This window comes from Bombus impatiens, unplaced genomic scaffold, assembly GCF_000188095.3.
Source record: "Bombus impatiens unplaced genomic scaffold, BIMP_2.2 scf_0102, whole genome shotgun sequence".
Classification (NCBI taxonomy): domain Eukaryota; kingdom Metazoa; phylum Arthropoda; class Insecta; order Hymenoptera; family Apidae; genus Bombus; species Bombus impatiens.
In genome coordinates this window covers 2,366,051-2,374,655 of record NT_176521.1, presented here as the reverse complement: position 1 = coordinate 2,374,655, position 8,605 = coordinate 2,366,051, and the positions used below count along the sequence as shown (strand labels likewise).

General features: G+C 35.4%; 1 protein-coding gene across 3 annotated transcripts in view; it reads left to right on the top strand.

Moving 5' to 3' along the window:
- LOC100749628 (autophagy-related protein 16-1) overlaps nt 1-8,605 on the top strand; it is a 608,083-nt gene that overhangs the window by 236,594 nt on the left and 362,884 nt on the right. The gene's annotated exons all lie outside the window — the stretch shown is intronic.

Sequence of the window (8,605 nt, the reverse complement as noted above, 5' to 3'; positions counted from 1 at the left end):
CGAACTGACCAATTCCATGCTGTTTAATCAATCCATAAGACATACGTGAAACATTTATCCGTATCCTCACTATTCTTGACAAAACCAACAAAACACCACATGATAAGATGGTACATGTATTGGATCGCATGCTCTGATTCCATTGATTAGATATTTCATCTATCACTACATCAGAGCTATATAATGCATCTTGCATCGAATGTATCGCGTTAATACTGTTGGTTCGTTATAACGATGAGTCTGCAGACAAAGTAAAGAAAACAGAAAAAGAGAAGAATGGCCAGTTACTGTTACGGGCCGCTTTCGTTTCTCTGTCCCCGATTTTTCTTCGGTGTAACCGCAACGTCATCTTCGATCACTTGATCACTCGTCTTATTACGTCCAGTTCTACTAAGTTCGCCATCCTTCGCGTCCTTCGCAAAATCTTTCCTCGGACGATTTCGATATGGAAAGTGACAACGATCATTCTGATCTCGGCACCTGCTATTCTTTGACTTTATGGCAATGTGCTGTGCAAGGTCGCGCACAATCACGGTTTTTCATTAAGGAACGAAGTTGCACGATGGATTAGAACTTCTTGAACCTTCAAAATGGATAAGGAACGAGAGACGTCAGCCGTCATGACAGATCGAATCGTTATTTCCTCCACAAAGCCCATGGATTATCTGTCTTTTGTGCACAGCGCTCTGTGATTTCGCTGTTGCTTCGTAATCTAAGAATGTTAATGGGAACAGGAATGGTAACCGTAAGTAAGAAGAAAACAGGTGAATCGAAGCTGGAGAGAATGTGTTTGGCCTTCTTGTAACCGGATGCATAAATTATAATTTATAGCTGAAGCTTGTTAGATGCAACAGTGTATTCAATATTATTGGTTTTGTAAAATATATACGTATAATGCTCTATTATGATATTCTCAAGCAAATGTCTACTGAACTATTTATTTCAAATATAAGTTGGTGTATTTTGAAGGAGACATTTTACTACGGACACAAACCTTCTCTAGATGGAGGTTTCTTTACGGTTTCAAAGTCTCTTTTAAATGGAATTATATATTTTTATTTAGTTAAGTGTGTAGCCCATCCTGAGACAAATTTATTGAAATGTGATATATGTTGGTCTTCTAACATTCCATTGTTTCGCTGAACGTCCATAAAATTTTACTAAGTAGAATAATTTATCGACTGGAGTAAACACGACGATTCTTTTATCACTGTGCTTCAAAATCTTTTGAAAGGCATTTCACTCGTCGCTAGAGTAGAGATAAATTTGATAAAAGTTTCATAAATGGAACTCACTTGCTTTTCTATTTCAAATTTGTTTTTATGATTGTTCAAATTTGCTGGAAATATTGGCTTTTACACTAGAGAGGTTTCTTACATACAGCAGCAAAGTTTCACTTAAGGAAACAGAATGGAAAATATAAAAGTCTGTGCACACATACACGAAAGTACATCTATGAAGCAAGTACATATTCAGGAACTTAAAGGTTCAATGAATGGCTAAAGGGAATAAGGAGTGGAAGTTTGAAAGTTAAGCACTGAATAATTTCAATTTGAGGAGAAGAGAGGCGAAGAATTTGAATTGAAAGTAAAATAAACAGTGATATAAATTTCGAAATGGAACATTTTCCCGAAGACGAACTGTTCTAAGAAAAATCTAGGCATTTGAATATCTACGTTTAAAATATAAATGTTTTTGAAACTATCTTTCTCTAGAAAAATTTTCATTAATATATATTGCGACTTGAAATTAAAAATTGAAGTAATTCTTTGAATGTCTTTCTTCGTTTCTACTGTTATTATTTATTATTCTAGCCAGTTTGTTGCAATGAATCTTACAAAGGAATCGAAAGATAAAGCAAATGACCTTTTAAAATGAAGATATACTCTTATTTACTCATAACGTTTTATGCTATTTCACCATAAGTCTTTTATTCTTGGTTCATCACGAGCCGTTCTTGTTAAGAGAGAACGGATAGAGGATAAATCTGATTACGGATGGATGACGAGACATCTTGTGTTTCTTTCTCACCATCAGAGACTGTTGATGAGACATCTTGCATTTTCTGTATATCAATCAATTATGAGCCACAGCAGCATTAAAAAGACCTTTTGTAATTTATAACGTGATGACAAATTGATTATTGACGATAAAATGACAATTGATTAAGAATCTCAAAGTTCAGAAAGTACCTAGGAAAGTACCTAACCTTCTAGAAAGTTTAAGGTAGCTATAAGGGACAAAATAAATGAATGAACGAGAAAGTATTTCAGACGAAATGATTAGTTTCAGTTTCTCAAGTGATATTAATAATGATTTACTGTACAATAGATAACGAGATTATTATACGACCAAAAACGATCTAGCTATATAATTACCAATGAAAAAGTCTCCTCCTCATTGTATTAAATCTCTTTTATACGATACAGGATTGTATTCATTGCGATAATTGTGAAACTTCTCCAAACACTACATTGGCTAACAATAAGAAATCTTCAATACATGTTACTTCAAAGAAGCTTGGTCTCAATTGCCACGGGAACGATCCCGTTTAATTTCGTACACAATTATTCGCCTCGAAGAAGTTCCGCGGTCCGGCGGTACAAGACCGTCTACGAAATGCATGGCGTGGCTCTAGTCTCAACGATTTAATTAAAGTACACGGCTGGATGCTTTTGCACGAACCGAAAAGTAGTGAAAGCAGACAGTAAGAACTTGAAGCCAGTTTCCGGTTTGGCCATCATTCCCCTCCTCTCTGCACCTTTCGATTGAGGTTTACTCTTTGAGTCTGCTAACTGCCTACCGTCTTCCTAAGGTAAAGTCCGTTCGCGATTCCTTCTTCTCCCTCCGGCAACGTGGAAGGAGTACTTAAAAGTTTTTACGGGGCGTTCTCATTGAAAGCGGAACCGCAGACGGCAGGCCTGCAGCGTTCATTGAAAGAAGTAGCTGTGGTCGCGGCGCATCCTCACCCTTGATTCCACGGAATCTCGCGCCGCCTCTCACGATTAGCGCCACACAGTCGAAAGCTCACTTCGGATAACTGTGGAATAGAAAGGCAAACGGGACGAGAGGGACACAGCCTGAAAAGAATACGCAAGAGCAGGGAAGATCGGCGCTGATATGCTCTCGATAGCCAAGCGATGACACGTTTTCGAAATAAAGAAAAGAACACATAGTGTTAAAATGGTTATGCGACCGCGAAAAGACATGAAACGTTAATATTAGCAAACTAATGTTGTTTAACGTTTAAATACTCTACCATATTTATTTTTTCACATAGAATCGCTCTCTTCTTCGATACATATTCTGCAGTTCATAGATAGCCTATAGATGTAGTATAATATAGTAGAAGTAATTAAGTAATAAGCCACGTTCTTGTGTAAAGCGTTTACAAATCAATTTAAAAATTAAATATAAAAAATGGCTGCAAAATATAACGTTTAATTTTTACCGTAACGAAAGAACTAAATTAGAACTAGCAAGCAGCGAAATGTTAATCAATTTGCAACAAGCTATATAGTTTTACTTAAAAATCCAAGTTACGTGCATTTAAAAATTAACGATCTCCTTAGTCCATCTATTCGAAAATATCGTCAAATTGTAATCTTTTTATTGCAAAACTTAGGTACTACACTGTACTACATTCGCCGACTATTTATACAGGATTTCTCGTAAGAGAGTGCTTCTACGTGAGCAAATGAATATACGTAGTAGCTTGAATGGTAAAGCGCTAGACGATGTTAATCTGCACGATGTCCCATGATTTTTTCGGTCAGACATCCATTTTATCATACTACGCGGCATTGAGAAGTAAGAACGTTGAACGAAGAAAAAAAGGAGGATCGAAGGGAAGCCGGTCTTGAGAGTCGTGAGTCTCACCTCCGTTCTCCTTATAATCATAATAAACTCAACCTTGGCATCTCTCACCACCGCAGGGTACGTCGTGGGCTGAACCAGGAAGGGCGTGTCCATGAAAGAGAAGAAGAAGCGAACGCTGGGTTCAAGTGGGATGGAAATGAAGTCGGATAGGATTGAAGTTGCGGTCACTTCTTGTAGCCGCAGTCGTTGTTGTTGGAACATGGGTTTTGCGGATTCCCTCGTTTACACCCTTCATCGTCCATCGCTATGGACCGTCGTTAATCGCGCCTTTTATTTATCGGATGCAAATTGAATGCGTACCAGCTCTCACAGCGCTCGTGCTGTCTTTCTCTCTGTCTTTATTTCTCTCTTTTGGTTTCGCTCGATGTGTCTGTGAAAGCCCTCGCGATTCTGTTCGCTCGGCTGCGGGCAAAACACCACGTGAGACGCCCGTCACCGATTACACGCGCATTCGCGGTCGATCGCCGTTTTACTTGTAGCAGGAGGTAACCAGCGAAAAAAAAATTACCGCTACCTCGTGAGCGAGCAAGCACGCCAGACACGGAATTGTTTTCCGAGTAACATTTCGCCCGGCTGGCAAAAATAAATGTGCCACGTTGGATTCCTATTAATTCGTGTTGCGAGCTGACCGAACGTAACGCGTTGCAATTTTCGGCCGCGATAACTTTGCTCTGCGGTTTTCAATCGCCCTCCCTTCCTTTCGATTCTGCTCGTTGAGAACAACATCATATTTTCGAGATAAGAAATTGTTCCTCCCGCTGTATGCGAGGACTTCATATGTCGTTATTATAATTACTAATAGAATGGAAAATTAAATCTTTGATATTGTTGTGATACGAGGGAAGGAAAGTAAAACTGGACTGAAAGTTTTCAATGAAAATATTTGAAGATTAGATTTTACGAATATTTCAAATATTGAATATAAATATAAATATTTGTTTGAAATAAAGAGTTGAAAATACTTCAAGACTATAATTATATTTTGAAATATGAAGTTTTGATGTCTATTGATCATCAGTCAAAAATCTACCCAGAAGGGTTGATATAAATATACCGTTTTAAATGAAATTGTTTTATTTCATTGAAGAATTTAAATGTTAGTTAAAACCAATTGAATGGTTGTTCTTTAAATTAACCTAATATTTCAAGAGGAACTTTATCATAAAATTGAAACATAGATGTATTCATATATACGATTCCTTAATATTTTTCTCCAATATCCGAAATACACATTTCTTGTAACAATAAAAATGCATGATTGAATTGAAACTGATAGGAATAATGTAACAATATCATAAATCATTTCGTGTTTTCAAATTTCTCTTAATAGTTTTCGAACAAATTCGACCTTGGAATGCCAGTTGCCACAAGTTTGTCGCGTGATAAACGCAGTAATGAGACCGAAAAACAGTTATGAAATGGCAATTTGAAACGAACGCGCAATAATGGGAACACAGAAGCGTGAACGGTGGAAACGAGCCGAAGATAAACGCGATTCAATTTTGCTCGGGAACGTATAGGACGCATTAATGGGATTGCAATAAAACGAAAACGCTATAGACAGGCCGGCTTATTAATTGCGTGCAACACTTCAGGTTCTTTCGTGGAATCGCAGAGCAAGATCCGTGTGAAATAATTGCAACCGTGACCGTCACTTTTACGCGAAACTGATTTGCTCCATTACAGGTGTGCGGCCTGCTATTGAATAATTTATGCGGTCGAAAGCTGCTGGTGGGTGGTACCATAATTCAAGCAGCCGCTATCGATAGAACGTAGAAGCTGGTCCATGAACTAGTATTCGCCTACGTGGACGTGTATAAATAAGACAGCGTGTCGATCTAATCCATCCCCTAAAAAACGTTATCATGCACGAACTTCACGCATTCTGATCATTTTTGCCCATTTTCTGGATCATATTATACTCGGCTTATACACGAGAAACTACTCTTATGTAGAAAGGACAATAAGTCGATCACATAAGCGAAAGGTTAGGACAGTGAACTTTTCGTTGCTCCAAAGATGTTTATAGAAGAATATAACGTCATACAAAATTTCGAAAAACCTTAAAGCTTTGACAAGCCTTGAACTTTGTGAAATATTAAAAGCTGTATAATTTTTGTGAACTATTAGAAGGTATAATTTAGTACTAATTAAGTGTTGCTATTTAAGTGTGATTGTATATCTAAATAGTTTTGCTGTATTTTTTTCAGTTATTTTCTAGATTTAATTCTATTTTTTAGCATTAAAAAATATCTCAAGCTTGAAAAAAATGCAAAACAATTACTATTTGTGTGTAGCTGCTCATTCCTATTCTTCGCTGAACATTTTCTTAGAATATTAAAAATCTTCTTTGTTTGATCAATCATGAGCAAGATTGAAATATAAAATTTTGGATTAGAAGTTAATAATAGTTAGTAAAGCGAAGCTTTTAATTGAACTACATATTTATTTGAAATTAAAAATAATCCACAGATCTCTTGATATGTTGAATGATGATATTGTGACAATTTCACTTGAACCTAAAATATGAGATTACTATATGTACATTGAGGGAGTCGAAATCCGCGAAAAGGTTAGTTATATGAGAAGTCAGTGGTCGCACGCTATGCCGCAAGTGACCCGTAGACTTGCTACATGGAATATTATATAGCCGGAAACTGTTCCCACGGGTTACAATTGGAGTAGAGCCATATTGTGTTTATGATGCATCAATTACTGTTACGCAAGACGTTAGAAGTGCACGTAGCTAGCAGGAACATGAAAGTTTTGTGGTAATGAAACAACTTCCGTGACCTTGACACCTTCCTCCAAATGCAAATTTCATTCAGTGATTTTCCAACCTCCTTTAAGCTTTATAACGCGAGTTTCTATTGTGACTTAAACGTTATAGAAACTAATAAATATATTTCAGAGCACCACACTTTATTATAAAAAGGAATTTTCTGTCATGTTGAAACTTTAATGATAAATTTATATTTTTATGAATAGAACTGATTGAACGAAACTTAAATAGAGATTCTTTTCGCTTGTTAAATCCTATAACGAATATTGTATTTTGCATATTATTTTTTATATTTCTTTTATATTTATTGAATTCTGTAAATGTTCCCACAGATGTAAATTTCAATTTTCCATAAATGCATATCCGGATATGTGAAGTCTACTGTATTTCCCGGACATATAAACGTTATTTAAAATCTAAAAACATATAATTTCTTAAGCAAACATTAAAAGTCAATTTTTACGTTATTTTCGTATAAAAATTCCATTTAAAATAATTTTAAATAACTAGAACTTTCTGGGTACTCTAACTTGCCACGTTAGCAAACTGGACACCATTTCTAGTCGTTAAAACGAATGGTTTGCCAGAAGTCTGATGTTTAGATCGTTCTTGTTGATACCCAATAACAATGTGCTTAGCGCAACCGGCTATAAGCTAAAACAGAAAAGGGTGAGGCAAGATGGAGAGGGAGAATCGGTGAAAGAGGTAGAGAAAGAAAACGTTCGTATCCATTGCGGGACAAAATTATAAACTGCTCAAGCCGAGGTAATCTAAGGAGTGATTGCGGTTACAAGTCTCCGGGTATCTGAACTTTCCTGTGGAAACAGAATGGTACAAGTTCAACGGAATTTTGTGGCGAAACTGACTGTTTATGGCGAAATCTTCCTTGGAAATTGGAAGTTTTTAGATACGATTCTTAGACTTTCTCTTTGTCCTTTGAGACGCATTTTTATACATCAGTACTGTTTTTGGCTGACTTTAATATGATATAAATCCTACTTTGAATGTTGATTCCGTTTCAGGAATATTTGTATCTTCTCTTTTTATAGGATATTTCTGCATAAATGTAGTTTACAAAATAATATCATTTTCTTTGTCCTCTGTATTTAAATTGATTGCACGTGTTAATAAAATTTTTATATTAATATTCATCATCGACCAGACAAACAAATAAATAGCGAAGAAGCATATTGAATAATAAAATTTCATGTTAGCATTTATAACAACCATATTGGCTTAATATATTAACGAGTATTACTATTTATATGGTTTAATGCATTGCGATTATACGAATAATATCATTGATATTATTGTAATTTGTATCCGAGCGATCGAGGAACGTTTCCTAGGTAATGAAATGTCAATTTCAGTCTTTCGAGAGTTGCACGAGATTTAATTATCGCCAGCTGCCGCCAACGTCTCAATCTAGACCAAGTTGAAACTATTAAATCGATTAATAGTTTGTCTCTGTGGCAATACTGGTTTCGGACAAAGCGATAAGAGGAAATCACATATGAATTGCAGTATGCGTTTAAAATAAAATTTACTACCAAGATTTTTAGATTTCCTGTTAATCCATTCGATGGCAGGAAAATATGAAAATAGAAGATTTTTACTTTGATTTATTGCAATTTTATCTTATAGATTTTATTGTAATAAATTTCAATTTATAAAAAGTCATACGAGAGTTTCGACAGAAGACTCACGCCCTTTTTATACTTCTAATAGTACAGTGAAAATTGAAGATTGTTTGGAATTATTAAAATAAGGAAACTGCATAATTCTAACGATCTTTGTACTACTATTATAAAAAACATTGGATATTTTAAATTTTTTAATTCCACGTAAAATATCCTAACTTTATTATTAAAACAATGAAGGTCTAAATTTTAATTAGAATTTTTTAATAAAAAATTTCTGGAAAAAAACTGTCAGTTAAATTTA